General features: G+C 41.7%; 1 pseudogene; it reads right to left on the reverse strand.

The window, feature by feature from the left end:
* Nucleotides 1-3,345: 3,345 nt before the first annotated feature.
* On the reverse strand, nucleotides 3,346-3,801 carry LOC125094019 (synaptobrevin homolog YKT6-like; annotated as a pseudogene).
* Nucleotides 3,802-24,454: the final 20,653 nt, after the last annotated feature.

Consider the following 24,454-nt stretch of genomic DNA (forward strand, 5'->3'; position numbering starts at 1 on the left):
TTGTTACAGTAGCTCTAGGAAATTAAAACACAGGTGGTGAGCTTCCTGTTGCTAGAAGTATTTAACAGGCTGGATTCTGCTTCTGAGAGCAATGGTCTGGAGACAATCCTTGCTCAGGGCAGGAGGCTGAGTTCCGTGATATCTCATGTTGTTTTCAATTCTAGGGTTCTGCACTTGTGACTTTCACCTAGCTACTAGCCCACTAAAATCATGGCCTCATCCTGTTGCTTACTCTATTATTTCTGTGCCATTAGGCTTAATGGCTAGAACATTAACATTAGGCTACTGATAGATGATTGGAAATTGTATTTCCTAAGTTGTAAAAAGACAAACTTGATCTATTACTCACACCCTCTCTTTCTTTTCCTTTTCTCTCTTTTTTTTCGTGACACAAAAGGTTGAATCAACTCACATGAAAAAATTAGCTTTTCCGATTATGCAGCTGTCATTTTTCATGCTACTTGGGACTATTTGCTGGAAAAATAAATGGAGTTGGGCTGCTACATTTGTTACCAAATCATTGGAAATTCCCTTATTGCACTTTGAATCATCCTAAGACACACTTATTTTTAGCCATTTTCCTGATGTTGTCATAAATCAGGGCTCATCTCTACATCCTTGTGACTCATGTCTCATCTGCATAAATAAATATTGAGAAGTCGTAAGTAAAAATTTCTCTTTCTTTTTAAATAAGGAACTTAAACAGATGACAAGACATTCTGAATATCTGGAAGTGAAGCCCCATTGTACTAAATCTGGTCTGATTTTATTCTTCCGCTCTTTCTCCAAGGATTAAAAGTCAGTGATTACATAGAATCCTTTGGATGGTTTTCTGGGTATTTTTGACAGATTTAATTTTTTATATCCCTATTTTGGATAACATCTGACTATTTTTCCTGGACATAACCTACTTACAGCTGAGCATTACATATTTACGTGTGTTATGGAACATTTGGTTACAGGTAGAACCTTAGTGTTAGCAAACATGTATAAGCCCTATAAATACTGGATTTTGTATGTAAAATGAATTGTAATCACCAGTAGATACAAATGCGGTGACATTTGAAGCTCTCTTGGCTCTATTATAATCTTGTCTGCTCCTAGTCTTAATCCTATTTTTTCCATTGTCCTTTCATATTATCCTTCCCTCACTGCCCTTTTCAAGGAGCTCACAATGTAGAGGGAGAGGCAGAGGCTGGGTCAGATTTGGATTTTTTTTTAATTTTATTTTATTTCATCATGATAAATATCTCCTTTATCCCTATCCCCTATTTCCCCCAACCCCCACTCCATCTCCCCTCTGGTAACTATCATTTTGTTTTCTATAGTCCAAAGCCTGTTTCTTGGTTTGTCTCTCTCTCTCTCTCCTTTTTTTCCCTTTGCTCATTTGTTTAGTTTCTTAAATTCCACATATGAGATCATACGGTATTTGTCTTTCTCTGACTGACTTATTTTGCTTAACATTATACTCTCTAGTTCCATCCATGTTGTTGCAAATGGCAAGATTTCGTTCTTCTGTTATGGCTGAATGGTATTCCATTGTATATATACAGCACATCATTTTTATCCATTCTTCAATTGATGAGCACTCAGGATGCTTCCATAGTTGGGCTATTGTAAATAATGTTGCAATAAACAGTGTCGGGGGGTGGGAAAGGAGGTCCATATCCCTCTGAATTAGTGTTTTTGTATACCCAGTAGAATGATTACTAGATCATAAGGTAGTTCTATTTTTAACTTTTTGAGGAATTTCCATACTATTTTCCACAGCGGCTGCCCCAGTTTCCATTCCCACAAGTAGGGCAAGAGGGTTCCTTTTCCTCCACATCCTCGCCAACACTTTTTGTTTCTTGGGGTGTTAATGTTAGCCATTCTGACAGGTGTGAGGTGATTTTATTATACAAATAAAGGGAGGTATTGAAGGCTTTCGAGTACAGGAAAGATTTGCTCCCTGAGAAGCTCAGAATGATCTGAATGGAAGGTTTAATTGGAGGGAAAAGAGCTGGTCCCTGGTCATTCTTCTGTTTAGACAGCAAGTTTGGAAAATGGTATTCTGGAAGAGTGATGGGGAAGGAGAAAATCAATGGAGTTACCACGAAAAAAAAAAAAAAAAAAACAATGGGACTCGATTAAACCTGGGAGGTGGATGAGGACAGCAAGAAAGGCCGTCCTGTGTCGCCTCAGAGTCTGTCCTGCCGCCTAATTTCGGATGTGATCATTCGAAGGAATTCAAGAGCTGCCCGTCTTGATGCTCGAATAATGAGAAAAAGTCCAGTAATATACTTGCAAATCCACACAACTTGAAACTCCATTTGAATTGAATCCAAGTTGTTCAAAACAAACTCCTAAAAATCAAATGACAGCTTTGCTGCCGCCCTCCTTCGTGTGGTTTGTAAGCAGGATAAGCAAACTTTCAACCATCTGTTGTTTTCCTAGCTTGCTACAGCTGACTCTAGAACTTACTCCCTGTGCAGTTACTTATTGCTTTATTAATTTTTAGCCCAGAGTAAAGACATGTTCTATGGTGTGTGTATATGGATTAGTGAATCTGGGCTGGGGGGTGGGGAGGATGCATCTAGGGTGAGGTTTCAAGTCTGCTTTCCTGGGTCCTGGTAGAAAGCGCAGCTGCTGTCTCCAACCCAGCCCGCCCGCCCCACCCTCCCTACTGACTACAGTTGTCTTATATTTGCAGCACTTGACGAAGCCATTCCTAAATGCCTTTTATCCCAGGCTGAATGTAGTCTGGCCACTTAGCTTCCACGTGGCCATATCCCTTCCGTCTTCTCCTTTTACAAGGGCGTGCTCTCCCCAGCTATCTCTCTGCAGTTCTGTGCCCCTCGCTTCCTGGGAGAAACGAAGGCTACACAACCTGTGATCCCAATGGCTCTTATCACGCCCACTGCTGGGGAGGAGATGCTGGACAGTTCGCCCAGCAGAAGGATATTGTGGTTGTCCTTAGAGCTGCTGGGTCGGAACTGTCAGAATAAGGGTTTCTCAGATCTAAAGAGGTTGTTTTTGTTATATGTAAGTCACTCAGAGCTTATGGTTTCATTGGGCACAATACTACACCTTTGGGGACCCCAAATGATCTTTTCAAAAATTACTGGACATGTAGATTTGCCAGTGCCCTGGCCCCAGGGCCCTTCCACGGCTGCTCAGTTCCTCCAGGGAGCTCCAAAGTGGAAGATGAGAGTGAGCCCATACAGGGTCTCTCCATGTGGCTCGGCTTCCCCAGGGGCTGTGGTTCTGACAGGAATGACCGTGGTGTTTCAGCACAGGGGCCTCCGCCGGCTGCCTTCATGTGGTTGCACAGCACAAGTCCTATTTCCAGGCTGTTTCTGGGCTTCAGACTATTTCCAGCACTTCGGGTTTGGACACCAGGTCATCTAGCTTCTCCCCTCACTCTAACAGAGGCTTTGTGGTGTTGTGCAGAATGATTTTGGTCACCTCCAGCTCAGCCCATGCCTTGGACATGGGGTCAGTTTCTCCAAGGTTCTGAGATCTCCTGAGGTGGCCATCTAGGACGGTAGCAGGGGATCCGACTGGCCACTCTGTCTTGTCGACCTGCTTGGAGAATTCATCTTGTACTTTCTCTGGCAAGGCCACAGCCCCCTGGGATGGATATTCACTGTCCATTATGACCATTTCTGCAAGATTGTTGTGCCACACATAGAGGGCATAGATAGTCTCCTGAGCATTGAACCTCTGGAAGAAGCTGAAGGAGGACATGTCATCCATGGCTTTGAGCAGCACCACCTTGGGCTTCTCTTTGCACAGGATGCTGAGACCTAACAGCCTCATGGAGCCACGCCCTTGGGTGGCCAGGGGAGACCTGCCTGGCTGCTGCCCCTCCCTCATCCCTCCCCCCCAAGGCCCCTGGGACAGCTCACAAGAAGAGCTGGGCTGTCCTCCTGGGAAGCCCCGCTGGCTACTGACAGGTTGGACACCAGCTTCCTCTTGAGGGGGTAGTTCTGAAACTAGATCAAGAAACCAGCAAGAAACCGAATAGAAGTCCTTTGCAAAGAGCAAGAGACAGAGGTTCTAGTGTTGCTTTTGCCATTAACTAGCTCCATGACTCAGGAAAGACACTGAAACTTGAACCAACTGAGTTTCAGTTTCCTGGAAAATAAAAGCTACATTAAATCAATAGTTGTCACCTCAGAGGGATAGAAGATATTATGGCCGCTTGGAAGACTAGGTATATGGGTTTAACACTCATGCCTGACACCAAGCTTCCAAGAATGTTAAGAGTTTAGGAAGGAGGAAACCAAGAAACTACAGTAGATTTTTTTTTTTTAAGTTCTGGAGATGCTTTTGATAGAAATCATCCCCAACTTCATTCCCACCACTTCCTGATACTCTCTAGATTAGATTCATATCTAGGATCTCTTTTGTCTCTAACATTAAATGACTTACTTGAAAGACAAAAAAAAAATTATGGAAATATAAACTAAGGCAACAACAATATCAGTACACACCTACTAGAGAGGCCAAAATCTAAAACCCTAACAACACCAAATGCTGACAAGGACATGGAGGAATAGGAACTCTCATTCACTGCTGGTAGGAATGTAAAATGGTACCAATGCTTTGAAGACAATTGGGCCGTTTCTTACAAAACTGAACGTACTGTTACCATGTGATCCAGAAATCATGCTCCTTGATATCTACCCAGAGTAAATGAAAATCTATGTCCACATAAAAATCTGCACATGGTTAGCAGCTTTATTCATAATTGCTAAAACATGGAAACAGTGAAGACGTCCTTCGATAGGTGAGTGGTAAGTAAACTGTGGCACATCCAGACAACGTAATATTATTCAGCACTAGAAGGGAACGAGTTACAAGCCATGAAAAGACATGAAGGAACCTTAAATACATGTTACACAGATCTGAAAAGGATTCATACTGTATGATTCTAACTATATAACATTCTGGAAAAGGCAAAACTATGTAGACAGTAAAATGATCATTGGTTGCAAGGGTTTGTAAGGGAGGCATAAATATATGGAAGACAGGATTATTAGGAAGGTGAAACTACTCTGTACGATGCTATAACAAGAGATACATGTCATCATACATTTGTTCAAACCCATTGAATGCACAACATTAGGAGTAAACCCTAACGTGAACTGTGGACCTGGGGTGATCACGATGTGTCAATGTAGCTTCAGTTGTAAAAAATGCACACCCTGGAGGAGGATGTTGATAATGGGGGGCATGCATGTGTGGGACCAAGGGGCATATAAGAAATGTCTGTACCTTTCACTTAATTTTTCCATGAACCTAAAACTGCTCTAAAAGATAAAGCCAAGGAAATAAATAGGGTATCATGTTCAGGACCAATGTGATGGCTTACTTCTGAAGCCAAGTACTTTCATCTTGAGGTAACACGATTGAAGAAAATGTATTCTGAATGTGAAATGCTTTATTATCCAAGTGAACTGAGAGAGAAGCACCATGGGAAGGAAAGGAAGGAGTCTTACCTTGTAATGAAAAAACATTTACCTGGAAAATTAATGACAACTCAACTATTAGTAAGACAATTCGTATGTGATTTTTTAGAATTCAATATTTTTTGAGTGTGTAATTTTTAATGATAGGGTTTTTCTCATTATCCTACCATGTAATTTGGCAAGTAAACACACACACAAACACTAACAAACAATTATCTATTAAAGTATTTTAATGATATTATTCTGCAATGATTTCCTGTTGGAAACATTCAAGACATTGCATTAGACTTTCTTTTTTTTTTAAGATTTTATTTATTTATTTGACAGACAGAGATCACAAGTAGGCAGAGCAGCAGGCAGAGAGAGGGGGCGGGAAGCAGGCTCCCTGCTGAGCAGAGAGCCCGATGTGGGGCTTGATCTCAGGACCCTGGGATCATGACCTGAGCTGAAGGCAGAGGCTTAACCCACTGAGTCACCCAGGTGCCTGCATTAGACTTTCAAATGAGGTAACGTCCCATCTCTTCCTACTTCTACACTGTGGTTGCATTCTAGGTCTATCCTAAAAACCAGGATGGCAAACCTAAGGATAATTTAGAATAATCCTTTGTGATAATCTGTAAATTCTATATCCCTTCTTTTCTTCCCACCTACTCACGTAACAGTCTCTCCTCACAGATTCCTAAGGGCATTGTAAAGTAAAAAAGGCTGTCCTTGAAAACAGACTACCCATATGAAAATCAGAATGGAAAACTACTCCTTTAACACTGTCATCTCATCTTTTGTCAAGCACTAGATAAGGCATTAGGAAAAGAAAGTCAAACAATGTATAGTCTTAACTCTGAAGATGTATATATTTTAGTAGGAACAGCAGTAAAGCAAATCATTTCAGTGTGGGATAGCTGTCTCCAGGTGGTAATACGGAAGCACAGAGAAGAAATTTCTAAACTAGGTTAAGAGATAAAAGAGGATTTCTTTGAAGAAGTGATGCTCATATGTTTGAACCATGTTGTGGAAGTTAGACAAGAAGGGGAAAAAGAGAAGAGAATGAAGAAAGCTTTAACAGAAAGAAACAGCGTGACCCACTGTTTCCATACGAGAGAAAATTGGGGGAAAGGAACAAATAAAGCTAGGGAAAGAGACAGGACACTTCTGAAAGACACACAAAAGCCATGATTCCTAGGCTAAGGAATTTGAACTTTATTCATCGGGCTATGGAGAACTGTCAAAGGATTTTTATGCACATGAATGACATGATAGGGCAAGCATTTTATAGCAGTCATTCTGACAGCATTCTGAATAATAGTTTAAAAGAAAGGCAAGGATATTAATTAGGTGGTTAATGCAATCATTCAGGCACACAGGGTGAGATCCTAACCTAAAGTGATGATGTTAAGATGGAAGAGGTAGGTGGCTAAACTCTTCGAGGTAGAATTCCAAACACTGTGTGACTCACTCACTGCAGGAGGTGATGGAGAGGGAGAAGGTGAGGACGTCACATGGGCTTCTGGCTGTATCATTGATTGAGACAGAAAATGTAAAATTAACCAATTTTCTGGAGAACTCTTTGAAAATGTTAAGTTTGTGGCATATACACACACACACACACACACACACACACACACACACAGTTAGGCAAATAACATATTCTGAGCAAAAGTTGGGAGAATACATCCTAAGTTGAATAGGAGTTATCTCTATTTGGTAGATTTAGGGATTGGATTTCCTTTTTCCTTCCTATGTTCTGCCTATTTTCTAAGTTTTATGTAATGAATATGTATTACTTTTAATACTAAAATAAGAACTAATAAGAAAAAAAGAAAGGTCAAGGGGCACCTGGGGGGCTCAGTAGATTGGGTGTCTGCATTTTGCTCAGGTTGTGATCTCGGGGTTCTGTGATCTCCAGCCCTATGTTGGGCTCCCTGCTCAGCAGAAGTCTGCTTCTCCCTCCTCCACTCCCATCCCCACTCTTGCTCTCTCTCTCTCTCAAATAAGTAAATAAAATCTTCTCAAAGAGAGATAGAGGGGGAAAAAGGTTCAACGTAGCCAAGAGTACCACAGAGCCTTAAACTCATAGCAAGGAAGTATCTATGAGTTCGGCAATATGGAAGTCATTTGATGATTTTACCAGAAGTCTTCTTCCATGGATAGAGTTGTACATGGGCTCAGAGGAAATAGAAATAGAAAGCATGGAGGAGGGGTGTCTGAGTGGCTCAGTTAGTCATCCAGCTCTTGATTTTGGCTCAGGTAGTGATATCAAGGCCCTGGGATTGAGCCCCACTTCAGGCTCCACACTCAGCAGGGAGTCTGCTTGAGGATTCTCTCCTCCTTTGTCTGGTCCTCCCCCACCCACTTACACACTCTCTCTTTCTCTCTAAGATTAAATAAATAAATCTTAAAAAAAAAAAAAAGGAAAAAAGCACAGAGGATGCTTTCAAAAAGCTTGACTCTAACAGGAAGCAGAAATATGGTTGGAAACATACAATGAAGATATCAGTTCAAAAGAATGTCTAGAGATGGACTTATGTCAGTGTTTTTACATCTGACAGAAAAAGCCAATACAGATTCAAAAGTACAAGACAGGGACTGGATGACTATTGAAGCACTAACTCTAGAGAGACAGTAAGACATTGAATTCAAATTTCAGTGAAGAGCCTTAGACTCAAAAAGACTTTAGCTAAAATAAGAGGAAATGAGGAAAGGATGGTAGAAATAGAAATAAAGGGACAAGAATTAAACACATGCATTAGCCTCAAATTCTTTCCCAAATCCTGTTTAGATAGCAGTAAAGCTAATTAATACATGGAAAGTATAAAAATGCAAAAGGAATGTAAACATCAGCAGTGTAGTTTTAAAAATTGAAAAGGGGATGGGTGAGTGGTAACTGGCTTAGCAGACCTGGGAAGGTAGAGAAAGCTAGAAAGTAACCCAATGTACATCTCCCCTACTGTAGAAGACTCAAGAATTGGAGGGACCCTCTTGCAGAATGCTGGTGGCACCAGGCATTCCTCCAGGCAAGAGTCTGGAAGAGCTTTCCCTGGGAAATCTGGCCCACCCACAAGAAAAAACCAGAAATACTGACACTGGGGATTCTGCAAGAAAACACCCAGCCAAATCACCAGAGAGTGAAGCCCACTATCAATAAAATCCAACCAGCAGCACAGAGATGCCCAAAAAGAGCACTGGAAAACAAACTTAAAATTTAAATTATACCAATCAGAATGGAAAACTCAATAGAAGAATTGGAAGAGAAGGTGAAGAAATCTAGAAATCAGAAGAAATCTTAGAAGAACAGAGAAAACATGAAAGAAAAGAAAAAATAAGAGTACAATTTAAAAGAGCCAATATCTATATAAAAAGAGTTCCAGAAAGGGAGAATAAAGAAAGCAAATGGAATGGAGAAAATCAAATGAATAAGACAAGAAAATTTCCCCAGAGCTGAAGGATATGAGTTTCCAGATTAGAAAGACCTAGCAAGTGCCAAGTTCAGTGAATGAAAATAGAACTACACCGGTACATTTCATTGGTAAATTCAAAGAAGGAGGAGGAGATGAGGGAGAGAAAGGATTTTTTTTTTTTTCCACGATGCAAAGGAAAAACAGGTCACATAAGAAGGGTTAGGGTTTTGAGTGGTTTCCAACATTCCAACAGCAATGTTGGAAACCGAAAGACACAGAAAGTGGCTTCCAAATTCGAAGGAAAAATCATTTCCAGCCAAGAGTTCGAAACCTGGCTAACCTATCAAGTTCATGTGAGAATAACAACATTCTCAGACGTGCAAAATCTCAAAAAGATGATGGTTGCTGAGCCCACAGAGTAATGAACCCAGCCAGACTGGAACAGGGCAGGGGCTCCATGAAGAGACTTTGGCAAGCAGAGGAAATGAACATGAAGACTTGAAGGGATGGAGAGGAAATTTATATCACTGGGAAGGGCCTGGGGAAAACCCAGAAGGTTATCAGTCCTAAAAACACAAAGAGATGTGTGTTTTAATTGCCTCCCATTAATCTCTTGGGTGAGGATGAGTTCCCATCCTAGGGTTATGGGATGGCTGAACACACCACCCCGGACACTGGGCAGTGAGACTGACAGTAGTTTACTAATATCAAATACACCCTGGGGGAGGAGGACCGACCGCCCTGCCAGGCAGGCCCACACAGAGGCCATGCTCTGGGATGGAATGAATCAGCAGGGACTGTGGGAGGCCCTCTTTGCAGTATCAAGAGAGCAAAGTGACCCCTCCTTCCCCACAAGATGATGTGTTCGGCTTTTTTTAATAATTCCAAGGGCTAGCAGGGCACTGAAATTCATTACTCAGGGATAAGCAGGAGCGGCACCTGGTCCCCTTGATAAGGAGAGTTGTTTAGCTGGGGGACCTTAGGCAGGAGAGCCGAGTGGGGAAGGGGGAGTGTGTGGTGAAGCCATCTGATGCCTCCTGGTTTCCCCAGATGTCAAGGCAGACATAATACTAGGTTTTAATGATAGACCTTACAGCCCAGCATTCAGGAAAGGGAAAGTATTTGTAAGCCACCAGTGGCTTAGTCATGATTGGCATTTACATTTTATTATATATAAATGAACATAACCTGTAGCTGAATCGGGTAGGACAACGCGGCGTGTGTGCTCAGGGGGCCCAGGCGTTGCTCTGGGAAATAATAGCTAATTCCTCGTGCTTCGTTGTGGGAACTCAACAGAATGTGGCTAACACGGACAGATCAGTAAGTAGCAACATAGGCATGATATTTAGATATATGCATAGAAGTGCCCAAAGAGTTAACTAAAAGTGGTTGTTTCTGGAGAGAAGAGGAAATGAAGGATGCAAAGGTCAGGGGCTGCTGCGTAGTTTTTGTTTGGGGGGGGGGCGGTTTTTGGTGTTTGTTTTACCTACCTGTTTTTCTTTCTAAATTATGTGCATGAATAGCTCTGAGAAGAAAAATGTTAAACCCAATTTTTAAAAATTAATGAAGATTAAGTCTGTGGTCTACAGAGGAGAAACTTGGAGAATTTGTTGTCTGATGCTTTAAAGGTCAGTTCAGGGGTCTGCGTCCTGCTGCGGGTCCCCAGCTGCTCCTCCCGGGTAAATGAGCCAACCTCTCTCGGCTTCCGGTTTGGGGCGGGGGCTTCTGCTGCAAAGTGGGGCGGTCATAACCGCGTCTATGGCAGGAAGCTCCACAGAAGGTGAGATGAGGAGACGAGAATCAAAGCCTCGCACAGTGCCTGGCATACAGTCAGCTCTCAGCGGATGTTAGCCATGAGGCATCCGGACAAGTTTGGTTTTCTCTGCAGAATGGAGCGCACTGTGTTCTGCGGAAAGGGGCAGGTGAGAGGACAGGGGAGGGGTTGGAGGAAGGAGGTGAACTTGGAGGGCCCTGGGCTAGAATGGCAGCCCCTCTCGTGGAATGGGGATGGGCAGGGGTGCTGCGGTGGGCCCAGGAAGGTCTGAGGCAACAGGGCAAGGAACTAGGGCTCTCCCGCAGCGTTTGGGATGGGGGCCCGGAGGAGCAAAGCCGGCAAGGGAGTAAAAAAATAGTGGCGAGAGAGTGATTGGAAGTGATGGACCAGAGAGTTGAGCAGGGAATGGAACGCGGCAAAAGCAAAAGTGACCTGATGGAGCCTAGAGGTTTGCCTGTGTCCCCAGAGGATTGCAGGCGAGGAAGGGATGCGGTGACCCAGAGGGCAGGGTGCCCGAGTTGAGACCCGCCTAGGAGAGGAGAGGATGGGGAGTTCCGGTTTCATAGCTCTGTGGGTGGTATGGGAGACAGTCCGTGACGTGGAAAAGGAAGTTTCTCTATTACAGCCTCACAACAACCTTAGAAAGAAAGGAGGACGCCAAATCGCTGGTGTCTGGTAAATACTTTCCAGGTACCTGGGTTGTGTTAGGGCCGTTCCAATATTAATTGCATTTATTTTTCACAGCAGTCTTAATAAAATCCCACGTTTTATAATTTTATAAATTAGTCAACTGTAGCTCAGAGAAATTCAATCACTGGCTCCGAAGTCAGTATATCTTCCACATCATGGGGCTGGCAATGAATTCAAAGTCAGGCTATAGGTACAGCAACGAGCTGGGGGAACCAGGGAAAGCCAGTGACTTCTCTGAGGCTCCCTGTCCTTCTCTCCAGTGGGCTGGACTAGATATTCTTTACTATACGTGGCCAGAATTAATGCCCTATACATCTAAATAGCGATGTCTATGAGCATCATTTTTCCCATTTGTCAAGTGCAAGTCACAAAATCTTCCTAACTCACCTCTGAGAGTTGTTAGGAAGATAAGTAAAATAATGTATGTGCCAGTGATTTATAAATTAAGACACACTGTATGATGGAAAGTTTGGCATATGGGGGTGGAGGAATCAAAGTCTGAAGGGGGAAAAATTGTGAGACTGAGATTCAAACAATATCCAAGTCAACATCTACTTTCCCACGTACAAGCCAGAGACCTAAGGCAGAGTATCAGACGTCTCTGTGCTTCTGGAACACGGAGATGGAAAATTTGACTGCCTCACAGAGCTGTGAGAAGTCTCTGGTGCAACTCAAGGGCTAAAAATATTAACTGTTATCATGATTATTACTATTATTGCCAGGTAGGTTGTTTTTGTATAAATATGGAAATATGAAGGAAATATGGAAATATGGAAAAATAAAGGAATATGAAGATGAAGAGGAATGTATATATCCTATAATTTATAGATGTTCTTATATAAAAATACCACTCCTGGAAAATATATAATATACATCACAGAATATCATATATATATATACATATATATATATATATATGACTATAGCTAGCTAGATAGGAAGAAAGATAGACTCCTATAGGACTAGAAAAAAATTCAAAGGGGACATATCAGGAGCCTGAAATGGGAATAAAGTCTAAGCTTGGAGAAAAAGATATGAGAACTAGAGACACTTGGTCTGTGGCTGACAGCAGACTAATAAGTAGAAATAAGAGATCCATCCATATGCGTGATCTGTGGAGTTCCATGAATCTGCTCTGCTGTCTGCAGGGTATCAGTCCTACAGAAATATCAGTGCTCATGCATTCTAGAACCTACTGTGCACTAGTGATTGTGTTAGGTGCTGGAGAAGAAAAGATGAGCTAGAGCGGGCCCTGCCCTTAGCCACCCAATAGTAAAAGAATCAGCTATTTAAACAAATTGCTCTGGTACAGCATATAAACTGAAGTTTTTTAAAGCACAATAGTAACAATTGTTAACATGCATTGAGTGCTTACCGTGAGCCAGATACTGTGCAAGTGCTTTCCAGAGACTGTCTTATCAAATCTCCCAGGAGGTAGTTGCAGTAATCAATCTGGGAAGGGCCGGGGCGGGACTAGGGGAGTGGTGGCAAGAGGGAAGATGAGGCTATAGCTTCAAATTAGATGCAGGGAATTAAAATTGGCAGGTCTTGGCAACTAATTCAGTGTGGTGGGTGAGGACAGCCAGAGAACGCTAGAGGGGCTTCGGCCAGTGACATGAACCTAGAGGGCCCAAGCATTTGAATGTTTTTAAAAGCTCAAGTTTTGGGGGCGCCTGGGTGGCCCAGTTGGTTAAATGACTGCCTTTGGCTCGGGTCATGATCTCAAGGTGCTGGGATTGAGCTAGTGTAGGACTCCCTACTGAGCAGGGAGTCTGCTTCTCCCTCTGCCCCTCCCCACCATGCACGCACTCATGTGCACTCTCACACACACTCTCTCTCTCTCAAATAAAATATTAAAAAAAAAACCAACAAACTCAACCTTTTTTTTTTTAGAACCCCCAGTACCAGCTTCTGCTAGTTTTCTACCTAATTTCCATTAAGTCATCTTCTTACCAGATAGAACTTGCACATTATTATGGGCAGAAAAAAAATTCAGCCACTTTTCCCTCTCGAGGTAGCCAAGGAGAAGCTAGTAGAGTGCATTGGATATAGCTGCTTGGAAGTCCCTTTGGTCCTCTCCCTTCTTTCCTGAGCAGAACGTGGGTCTGATGGCTGGAGCTTCACCAGCGTTTTCTGTAGATCTCTAGTAACCCTGAGGATGAGCATGAATTGCTAAGGATGGAAAAGTTAAAAATAGAACAGCCTGGAACATTGAAGTCATCATGGCACCATCACAACAGCCCTGGACTGCCTAATTGTGCCTCTTCCTTAAGAGAACATGAACCTCTTTCTTACTGAAGCTATTAACATTTCAGATTTCTCTTACCAACAAACTAACTGCCACTAACTGGTATGGCTCCCCTCACTACAGAAACTAAACTCCCATTCTCTCTACCACTCCTGGTCTCTAGTTTTTCATTTTCGGGAGCCAGTTGGATTAAGGGCTATCATCCATGGCAGTCAAGCAGAAATTGAACCAAAAACCCAAATTCAAAAACAAAGAGCTTTCCCTGCTCCCTTTTGGCCCTCCCATGTCTCACTTTGCCCAGGAAAATTGGGTTTAAGTTCTCCCAGTTGGAAATTGGGTTTAAGTTTCTTCTCCATCAGTTTTCCCTCTCCTGTAACCATGGAGATGCCACCAACTAGCACCAGAAGGAGAGCAAGGGTGTGCAGCAAACAAAGCATTCCATTTGTTTTGTTTTGTTTTTAAGATTTTATTTAATTTATTTGAGAGAGAGTGAGAGAGAGCACAAGCCAGGGGGAGAAGCACAGGGAGAAGCAGACTCTCCTCTGAGTAGGAAGCAGATGCAGAACTTGATCCCAGGACCCTGGGATCATGACCTGAGCCAAAGGCAGACACTTAACCGACTGAGCCACCCAGGTGCCCCCAAAGCACTCTGTTCAGAGAAAGTTGTGTTTAAGATGATTTAAGGATAGCAAGGTGAAGGATCTGAGTCTGTTGGGGTCGCTCTTTAAAAATGCCATAATCTGGGTGGATTATAAACAACAGAAATTTATTTCTCACATTTCCAGAGGTTAGGAAATCTAAAATCGAGATGTTGGCAGATTCAGTGTCTGGTGAGAGCCCACTTCCTGGTCTGCAGACCATGTCTTTTCACTCTGACCTCCCATAGCAGAGAAGGGATCTCTCTAGGGCATCTTCTACATAAAGGCACTAATTCCATTCATGACAGTTTATCCTCTCAAAGGCTCTACCTTCTAATATCATTACCCGGGAATTAAGATTTCAACATCTGAATTTTAAAGAGATAGAAACATTCAATTCATTGCATGAAGACTTCCAGAATGGAGCTGGAGATGGATCTGAAGCTCAGGAAAATGGTGTTGGCCAGAGGTAGGGTGAGTATTTGGAACCATGAGCATGGATAGGGTCACGAGTGAGAGCGTTGGAAGGAGAAGAGCAGTAGGAAGTGAAAGAACCATGGGGGGCGTGGGGGGGGGCAAACTGTAACATGTTTTGGGCAGAGGAGCCCCAAAGGGTGATAGAGGAAGCCCCATTCAGTGAATGAATGAGAACAAGGAAAGAAATGTGTTGGGAAGAGCAAGGGGGCAAAAGACAGCTTTAGTGAAGCATTCTGTTGAAGTTTCCCTCCCTAAAATCTTACTTAGAAGCAAGCTGTCCTCAACGGTTCAGAATCTGTGGGACACAACAAAGGCAGTCCTGAGAGGAAAATATATAGCATATATATATATATATAGCGTACAAGCCTTTCTCAAGAAACAAGAAAGGTCTCAGGTACACAACCTAACCCTACACCTAAAGGAGCTGGAGAAAGAACAAGAAAGAAACCCTAAACCCAGCAGGAGAAGAGAAATCATAAAAATCAGAGCAGAAATCAATGAAATAGAAACCAAAAAAACAATAGAACAAATCAACGAAATGAGGAGCTGGTTCTTTGAAAGAATTAATAAGATTGATAAACCCCTGGCCAGACTTATCAAAAAGAAAAGAGAAAGGACCCAAATAAATAAAATCATGAATGAAAGAGGAGAGACCACAACGAACACCAAAGAAATACAGACAATTATAAGAACATACTATGAGCAACTCTACGCCAACAAATTTGACAATCTGGAAGAAATGGATGCATTCCTAGAGACATATAAACTACCACAACTGAACCAGAAAGAAATAGAAAGCCTGAACAGACCCATAACCAGTAAGGAGATTGAAACAGTCATCAAAAATCTCCAAACAAACAAAAGCCCAGGGCCAGACGGCTTCCTGGGGGAATTCTACCAAACATTTAAAGAAGAACTAATTCCTATTCTCCTGAAACTGTTCCAAAAAATAGAAATAGAAGGAAAACTTCCAAACTCATTTTATGAGGCCAGCATCACCTTGATCCCAAAACCAGACAAGGATCCCAACAAAAAAGAGAACTACAGACCAATATCCTTGATGAACACAGATGCAAAAATTCTCGCCAAAATACTAGCCAATAGGATTCAACAGTACATTAAAAGGATTATTCACCACGACCAAGTGGGATTTATTCCAGGGCTGCAAGGTTGGTTCAACATCCGCAAATCAATCAATGTGATACAATACATTAATAAAAGAAAGAACAAGAACCATATGATACTCTCCATAGATGCTGAAAAAGCATTTGACAAAGTACAGCATCCCTTCCTGATCAAAACTCTTCAAAGTGTAGGGATAGACGGCACATACCTCAATATTATCAAAGCCATCTATGAAAAACCCACCGCAAATATCATTCTCAATGGAGAAAAACTGAAAGCTTTTCCGCTAAGGTCAGGAACACGGCAGGGATGTCCGTTATCACCACTGCTATTCAACATAGTACTAGAAGTCCTAGCCTCAGCAATCAGACAACAAAGGGAAATTAAAGGCATCCAAATCGGCAAAGAAGAAGTCAAACTATCACTCTTTGCAGACGATATGATACTATATGTGGAAAACCCAAAAGACTCCACTCCAAAACTGCTAGAACTTGTACAGGAATTCAGTAAAGTGTCAGGATATAAAATCAATGCACAGAAATCAGTTGCATTTCTCTACACCAACAAGACAGAAGAAAGAGAAATTAAGGACTCCATCCCATTTACAATTGCACCCAAAACTATAAGATACCTAGGAATAAACCTAACCAAAGAGACTAAGAATCTATACTCAGAAAACTATAAAGTACTCATGAAAGAAATTGAGGAAGACACAAAGAAATGGAAAAATGTTCCATGCTCCTGGATTGGAAGAATAAATATTGTGAAAATGTCTATGCTACCTAAATCAATCTACACATTTAATGCAATTCCTATCAAAGTACCATCCATTTTTTTCAAAGAAATGGAACAAATAATCCTAAAATTTATATGGAACCAGAAAAGACCTCGAATAGCCAAAGCAATATTGAAAAAGAAAGCCAAAGTTGGTGGCATCACAATTCCGGACTTCAAGCTCTATTACAAAGCTGTCATCATCAAGACAGCATGGTACTGGCACAAAAACAGACACATAGATCAATGGAACAGAATAGAGAGCCCAGAAATAGACCCTCAACTCTATGGTCAACTAATCTTTGACAAAGCAGGAAAGAATGTCCACTGGAAAAAAGACAGCCTCTTCAATAAATGGTGTTGGGAAAATTGGACAGCCACATGCAGAAAAATGAAATTGGATCATTTCCTTACACCACACACGAAAATAGACTCAAAATGGATGAAGGATCTCAATGTGAGAAAGGAATCCATCCAAATCCTTGAGGAGAACACAAGCAGCAACCTCTTCGACCTCAGCCGCAGCAACATCTTCCTAGGAACATCACCAAAGGCAGGGGAAGCAAGGGCAAAAATGAACTTTTGGGATTTTATCAAGATCAAAAGCTTTTGCACAGCAAAGGAAACAGTGAACAAAACCAAAAGACAACTGACAGAATGGGAGAAGATATTTGCAAATGACATATCAGATAAAGGGCTAGTGTCCAAAATCTATAAAGAACTTAGCAAACTCAACACCCAAAGAACAAAGAATCCAATCAAGAAATGGGCAGAGGACATGAACAGACATTTCTGCAAAGAAGACATCCAGATGGCCAACAGACACATGAAAAAGTGCTCCATATCACTCGGCATCAGGGAAATACAAATCAAAACCACCATGAGATATCACCTCACACCAGTCAGAATGGCTAAAATGAACAAGTCAGGAAATGACAGATGCTGGCGAGGATGCGGAGAAAGGGGAACCCTCCTACACTGTTGGTGGGAATGCAAGCTGGTGCAATCACTCTGGAAAACAGCATGGAGGTTCCTCAAAATGTTGAAAATAGAACTACCCTATGACCCAGCAATTGCACTGCTGGGTATTTACCCTAAAGATACAAACGTAGTGATCCGAAGGGGCACGTGCACCTGAATGTTTATAGCAGCAATGTCTACAATAGCCAAACTATGGAAAGAACCTAGATGTCCATCAACAGACGAATGGATAAAGAAGAAGTGGTATATATACACAATGGAATACTATGCAGCCATCAAAAGAAATGAAATCTTGCCATTTGCGACGACGTGGATGGAACTAGAGGGTATCATGCTTAGCGAAATAAGTCAATCGGAGAAAGACAACTATCATATGATCTCCCTGATATGAGGGAGAGGAGATGCAACATGGGGGGTTGAGGGGGTAGGAGAAGAGTAAATGAAACAAGATGGGATTGGGAGGGAGACAAACCATAAGTGACTCTTAATCTCACAAAACAAACTGAGGGTTGATGGGGGGAGGGGGTTGGGAGAGGGGGGTGGGGTTATGGATATTGGGGAGGGTATGTGCTATGGTGAGTGCTGTGAAGTGTGTAAACCTGGCGATTCGCAGACCTGTACCCCTGGGGATAAAAATATATGTTTATAAAGCTGTAAAAAAAAAAAAAAAAGAAAAGAAAAAAGAAAGGATGAATACCCAAGTTTTGTAGCAACATGGACGGGACTGGAAGAGATTATGCTGAGTGAAATAAGTCAAGCAGAGAGAGTCAATTATCATATGGTTTCACTTATTTGTGGAGCATAACAAATAGCATGGAGGACAAGGGGAGATGGAGAGGAGAAGGGAGTTGAGGGAAATTGGAAGGGGAGGTGAACCATGAGACTATGGACTCTGAAAAACGATCTGAGAATTTTGAAGGGGTGGGGGGTGGGAGGTTGGGGGCACCAGGTGGTGGGTATTGTAGAGGGCACGGATTGCATGGAGCACTGGGTGTGGTGCAAAAATAAGGAATACTGTTATGCTGAAAAAATAAAAATTAAAAAAAAATTAAAAAAAAAAAAAGGAGCAAGCTGTCCTCCACAAGGCTGATGGAGGAAGTCGCACAGAGAGTGTTCTGGCTGGTAGGCTTTCCTCAAGTCAAGGGAAGGGGATTGGGGATCAATGGAAATCTAAAGACAGAGCAATAGTGTAGGAGAGAAAGGGAGGTAAGGATGTGGTGCTGAGGTTAGAGACATTCTCTATTTCCAGCTTGCCACTGGAATTCTGTGAGGCAACAGGAACCTCTTTCTCTCCCCCACCGCAGTCCGTCCCTTGCGCTCCGCTCTGAGCTCAGTGGGCCTTGTTTGCCACCTTGCAAGAGCCTGTTATGTCAACCAGGAAGCCAAGGGTTCCTTTGCGAGTTGTTAGCATGAAAAAGGTGGGGAAAAAAGGGAAAAGGTGGGGAAAGCAGGTTAAAGGGTAAGACAGGGAGTCTTTGGGGCCACAGATAGCCATTTTAAAAAGTCCTATCTGTCTGGTCCTTAAATTGGTAAGAGAATGAATGTTCAGTGTGCATGCATATTCATAAAAGATTATCCATCATTTGGATAGAGTAGTAAGCTACTGGTCCTGGCACTTGGTTTAAGACCTCTGTTTCAGGAGCACCTGCGTAGCCCCGTCAGTGAAATGTCCGACTTGATTTTGGCTCAGGTCATGATCTCAGGGTCGTGGGATCAAGCCCTGTGTCAGGCTCTGCACTCAGCGCAGAGTCTACTTGAGATTTTCTCTCTACCCCCACCCCCTGCTCACATACTCACACATGTTTTCTCTCTCTCTCTAAAATAAATACATGGTTTGTTGTTGTTGTTGTTTTTTTAACGAACTCTGTTTCAGTAAATAATTTGGGCTCTTTGAAAACATATCCTTTAGATCGGCTAAGAGTATTTCCATATCCTTTACTGAAAGTATTTTAATTGTTACAAAGGAAGCACACTCATGTGCAAAATGTGATTTTGCCTATTTTTCTTACATAATAAGCATTGTAAATGCTAAATCTGTCAGGTGCTTGCTATTTAACGCAGTAAATAACCAAGCTATTTTGTTGACGATCCTTTTGATTGCCAAAATCCTTTCCTTTGAATCCGATGAAATATTTGTTTCTTGTTCTCGAGTTTTATTTGTTCCTGTATTTTTTCATTTTCTATTCTTAAGAGAACTAAAGCTATTTCTGGGAGAAGCTCAACACTGAATGACTTTAAGATAAGAAATCAGATAAACTATCCATCTGATAACTATCACATTCGGCTTTATTAATACATAGCATTGCGTGCAAGGAGGTCTCTGTAAATTCCAGTACCTCCAAGATGCATGGAATGTTTATGGAAGGCCTTGCAATTGTGTTCTAACAACTGTGTCCAGTTTTAAAGATTCATTTTCAAACACTAAGATCCTTAATCATTATAATTGCATTCCATATCTCTGAAGAACGCTGGATTCATAATAGAAGAGGGGAAGTGTGTCTAGAGGCGTGCTCTAAAAAAACAATGGAAGAAAGCCCAGAAACAATGTCCTTTTCATGTTGCTTACTAAGCCTAACTGCTCTGTAATCAGAAGCACAGCAAACTTGCGAGAGGAATTGAAAAATGGACTCAATACCTAGAAACTAAAAAGGCCATGAAGGAAGGCTGGCTTGTCAAATGGGATTTTCCTCTTCCATCTAGAGAACATTCATAATTTTTCCTTGTCCAGATCACACAAAGGCCCTCTGCTTTTCTTCATACATATATTCTGCCTTTAGAAGAAAATTACTTCACCCTTTAGAATTTCTCCCTTTATGTTGTAAATCACAGTGACTGAAGAGGAGTCTTGATCCCCTTTGCATGCCTGAGACTAGATTTTATCAGGAAATGTTTCATCACATTCTTTTCCTGTCATTAGAGTCAATTATCATGTATATTTATGCATTCCTTTGTATGAGAGTGTGGTTTGGGTCTGAAAAGAGCCTGTACAGAAGGGCATTTTTAATTAGACAGCCTATGTGTCTCCTGACTCATAAATGGCTAAATAAAATTATATAGACCTATACTGGACAAGCTCATAAAAGCAAGTCTCTGCTGCTTAGCAATGCTTAGCTCATAGAGCTGACAAGCCAGCAGCTGCTTTCTTTCCCCCCCTCACACATCAGCCGCCAAACATCCAGCCCAACTCAGATCCCGCAGATTATTATTGGTAATGATGTTTAAAGCAAAAATGGTTTGAGCATAGCACCCTGAGCTCCTAATTTGGCAGTTAGAGCAATCTTGTTGTGACTTGTAAACTTTACCCTTAATATGCAGGGTCTTTAATACGTAAATTCCATGTAGGGCTGAATGCCCCGTTGCAGATTGAATGCCTTGAACTGCCTCCGTCTGTGAGTCTGTGAGCGGGAATGAGTGCTTCTAAGTGTCCAGCCAAAAAAAAAAGGAAAAAATTGTGCTTCCCTTGCAACCAGGTAAAGAAGTCTGGTAGATTTCAAAGCCTCCAACAGTGATTTTTGGAGGGTCATTTTATTCTTTTACGTAAATAAATAAATTAAATTAAATAAATTAAATCTCTTCCTTGAAGAAGTATCCAGAACCTTTTGAGTAAAAGCGCCCAGTTACTACTATTGAAACTGAAAATGCCCAACCATTGACCTGGCCGCTGGGGGGGTAGGCACACAGTGGTCAGCCACACAATGGGGACCCCACTCATCAACCCCTCCCCTCCCTCTCAAGCTGACCACATGGAAGATTAAGAGCCACGCAGAAGAGGGTGAGGCGGTGAGGGGCAGACTGAGGCGGCAGCTACACCTGGTTTTGAAGGCAGTAGCTCCATAGGGTGACCTGTGATGGACAAGCCACAGTGCCCAGCAGAGGCAATTGTGAGATTCTCAGTGTTGGGACGGAAAACATCCCCACCAGTTTAGGTCTGACTGGTGGGGGGTGGGCGGTGGGCCGTAGGGGGAGGCCTGTGAATTAACTGACAATAGACAGATTAGCAGGAGAAAAAGGTGTTCTGCGTGTGTGTGGGAGCGCCTGATAGCCAGTAGCCCCAGGAACATCCAGGGGTAATAAAGGTGTTTATACTGGCGGGAGAAAGGGAGAGGGGGTCCTTGGGGCATCAATTATAAGTTCCCTAGGTATTTTGGACCATCTAGAATAAAAAGTAAAGCATCTCTCTTGGCTCAAACAAATGCCACATTTTCTGAAATTTTATACGTAAAAAACAACTCGCTTGTTTGCTCTATCAGAGGTTACTTGAAAATTCTTTCCCAATATTTGTTCCTATCATGCGGCCTGTTGGTTCCTCTACTATTGTTTCTTTGCATTTCACAACCTACACTCATGGATGTTGCATGGAAATATAGTTAGTTTCCTGCCTGGGTGTCAGCCCATGGCTCCAGATCTGGTTGGAGAATGTTCTTTCATCTCTTTTCTTACCTGCCAGGACCTCTTAAGAGAGTTAAACCACAGGTATCCAATTTCAGTATCAATATTGATGCTCTCCCCAGCTCACAGCCCGTTATTGGTTAGCTTGTCTTTCTATTTCATCCTGAGAGTGGCTTGTTGATGATATTAATAAAGCATTTTTGAATTTTGGGATCCTCACGCATGGGGGTCTGACTGCTTATTGTCAGTTTTAGGTCAAATATCTGTAGATGGATTTGTAGACTTGGTGGCAAGTTGACTGTGCTGCTATTCAGTGTCCAAGAGAATCTTGATAGTTGCGCAGTTATTATTAATATCGTTATTACAGTTTTTTGGTAGACTACCTGAGCATTCGTTATCAGGCAGCAGAATTGAGACAAGTGTATTAGCAACAAAAATCTTAAATGTGGTGAAGATTTTATCTGCTATTCATGTCTCCGCACTGTGTTAACTTTGCAAAATGACACAGTTCCTCTCACATAGTTTTCTAAATGTGTTTCCATAGCGTCTAAATGTGGCCCAGCCTGCCACGTGAGTGACTGTTGAGAATGTTGGAAAAGGCTGCTTTGTGTGAGAAGAGTTTCTCCTAGTAGTAGAAGTCTAGTCTGAAATCGGCTACCAGCTTTCTAATTGCATCCTTGCGTAATGGAAGCGGAATAGACTGAAAAAGCCTTTAGTGTGCTTTTAAAATATCTAAACCATCTCTGGTGTTCAGACCTGCAAGATCTGGGCTCAGTCTTGCAGCCGTTCCTTCTGTCTTGGGTCGTTCTGAAATGTATCCAGGAGCATCCCTTTAGGCCTCCAGAGTAGCCTGCTTTCCTAAGCACCCAGGGAGGATAGATATCCATTTGATTATATCTGATTACATCTGATCTGACATGCCATCAGCTTGTTGACCAAACCAACAAACTGTCTAGAATTCCAGCAGAAACTAGAAATACACATCTAACATGAATTAGCGTGAGCAAAGAGACCCCTTGGTAGAATGCCTAGAATTGTTGGTACCATAATATTTGCCCTTTTTTGTTGAAAGCAGATGTTCAACCACAGTAGCCTTCCCAGAGAGTGGCCAAGCCAGCTTGTCTGACACTACTTTCAAGCATAATCTTTGTGGTTTCACTTTCTTGGCATATTAGTCTTGATTCTATAACAAATAACTTTCCCAATCCACTCATTATTATTCCCCTCTCTCTTCTTGGGAAATAAGTATTTTTTTCCACATAGGATGTATTCTTTCCCCACATGCTTTTCCTTAGTTACATAAACTGTGTAATTGATTGTGATAATGGCTGTGAGCCTAATTTATACTCCTGAAGCAATTCATGTTTTCCTGACCTTCCTACTACGATTTTAAAGTTACTTCCCATAAGAAAATGTAAAATTCTTTAGTGTTTTCTTTGATTTACAGTTGAATATATTGTACACATGAATATTGAAAACCACCTAACATTATACTTGAGAAATCACAATGGCTAGCTTCTAAGCAAAATATGTTAGGTAACTCTAGATCTCTAGATTTATTTTCCCTCTCTACAAGTGTCTGAGTCTTCTTTAACTAGCCAAGAATAATTCATAAAACAATAGACAGAGCTGGATTTTAGAAATTCTCTAGATAATTTTCAAATTATAGTCCTGAAAGTACAAGGAATTCTGCAGAGGTTTCACTGGCGAGAAGGACTCAGACTCTATAGCTTCTCAACACATACACACATTTCACACACACACACACGCACACACTTCACACACACACATACACACACACACACACACACACACACACTCCTGTAGTCTACTGCTATTGGATTTTTACCTTTAACATCAGTCTAAATGGTTTGCCAGCTGAAACCATCAGCATAAAAGTTCCAATTATTGGGGTACAATCTCCTCGTTGTTCTGAAAAGATTAAAAAAGTGCCAAATGGCTTAATTAATTTACCCAAGGCATTGGTGTCCTGTCTCCTGGGCAAGTAACTTCCTCACTCGCCCTACTTTCTTCTTGCATTCTTCCTACTTGTTCATAAAATACATGATCCTTACAGTTTTTTAAATTTACAATTATTTTAATTTTAGTTTTTGTAAATTTATGGTTCTATATTTAAATATTTAAGAATTTAATTTATAATCATAATTATAAATAGAGACTGTTTTAGTTTTATGACATAACCAGAAGGCTCTTGGTCACTTTCCTTGAGCACCTAAAACTATCAACATGAACCATTATAAAAAGGTATTTTTATGTATCCTAGTGTTGACCTCACCAAAATTACAATGCACTTTGCTCATCTAATAGATTAGAAAACTGTAAAATACAGGACAAAGAAAAATGATATGCAAAAATGGCAAGGTTTCATTCTACTTTTCAAAACAATTTACTATGCTTCTTTGGCCATTATACAGAGTTTATCCATATGCTCCTCGAGTCAGTTAATAAAATATATTTGACAGTCCTAAAAAAGGGCAAGTACTCCA

Source organism: Lutra lutra, chromosome 2 (assembly GCF_902655055.1).
Source record: "Lutra lutra chromosome 2, mLutLut1.2, whole genome shotgun sequence".
Classification (NCBI taxonomy): Eukaryota; Metazoa; Chordata; class Mammalia; order Carnivora; family Mustelidae; genus Lutra; species Lutra lutra.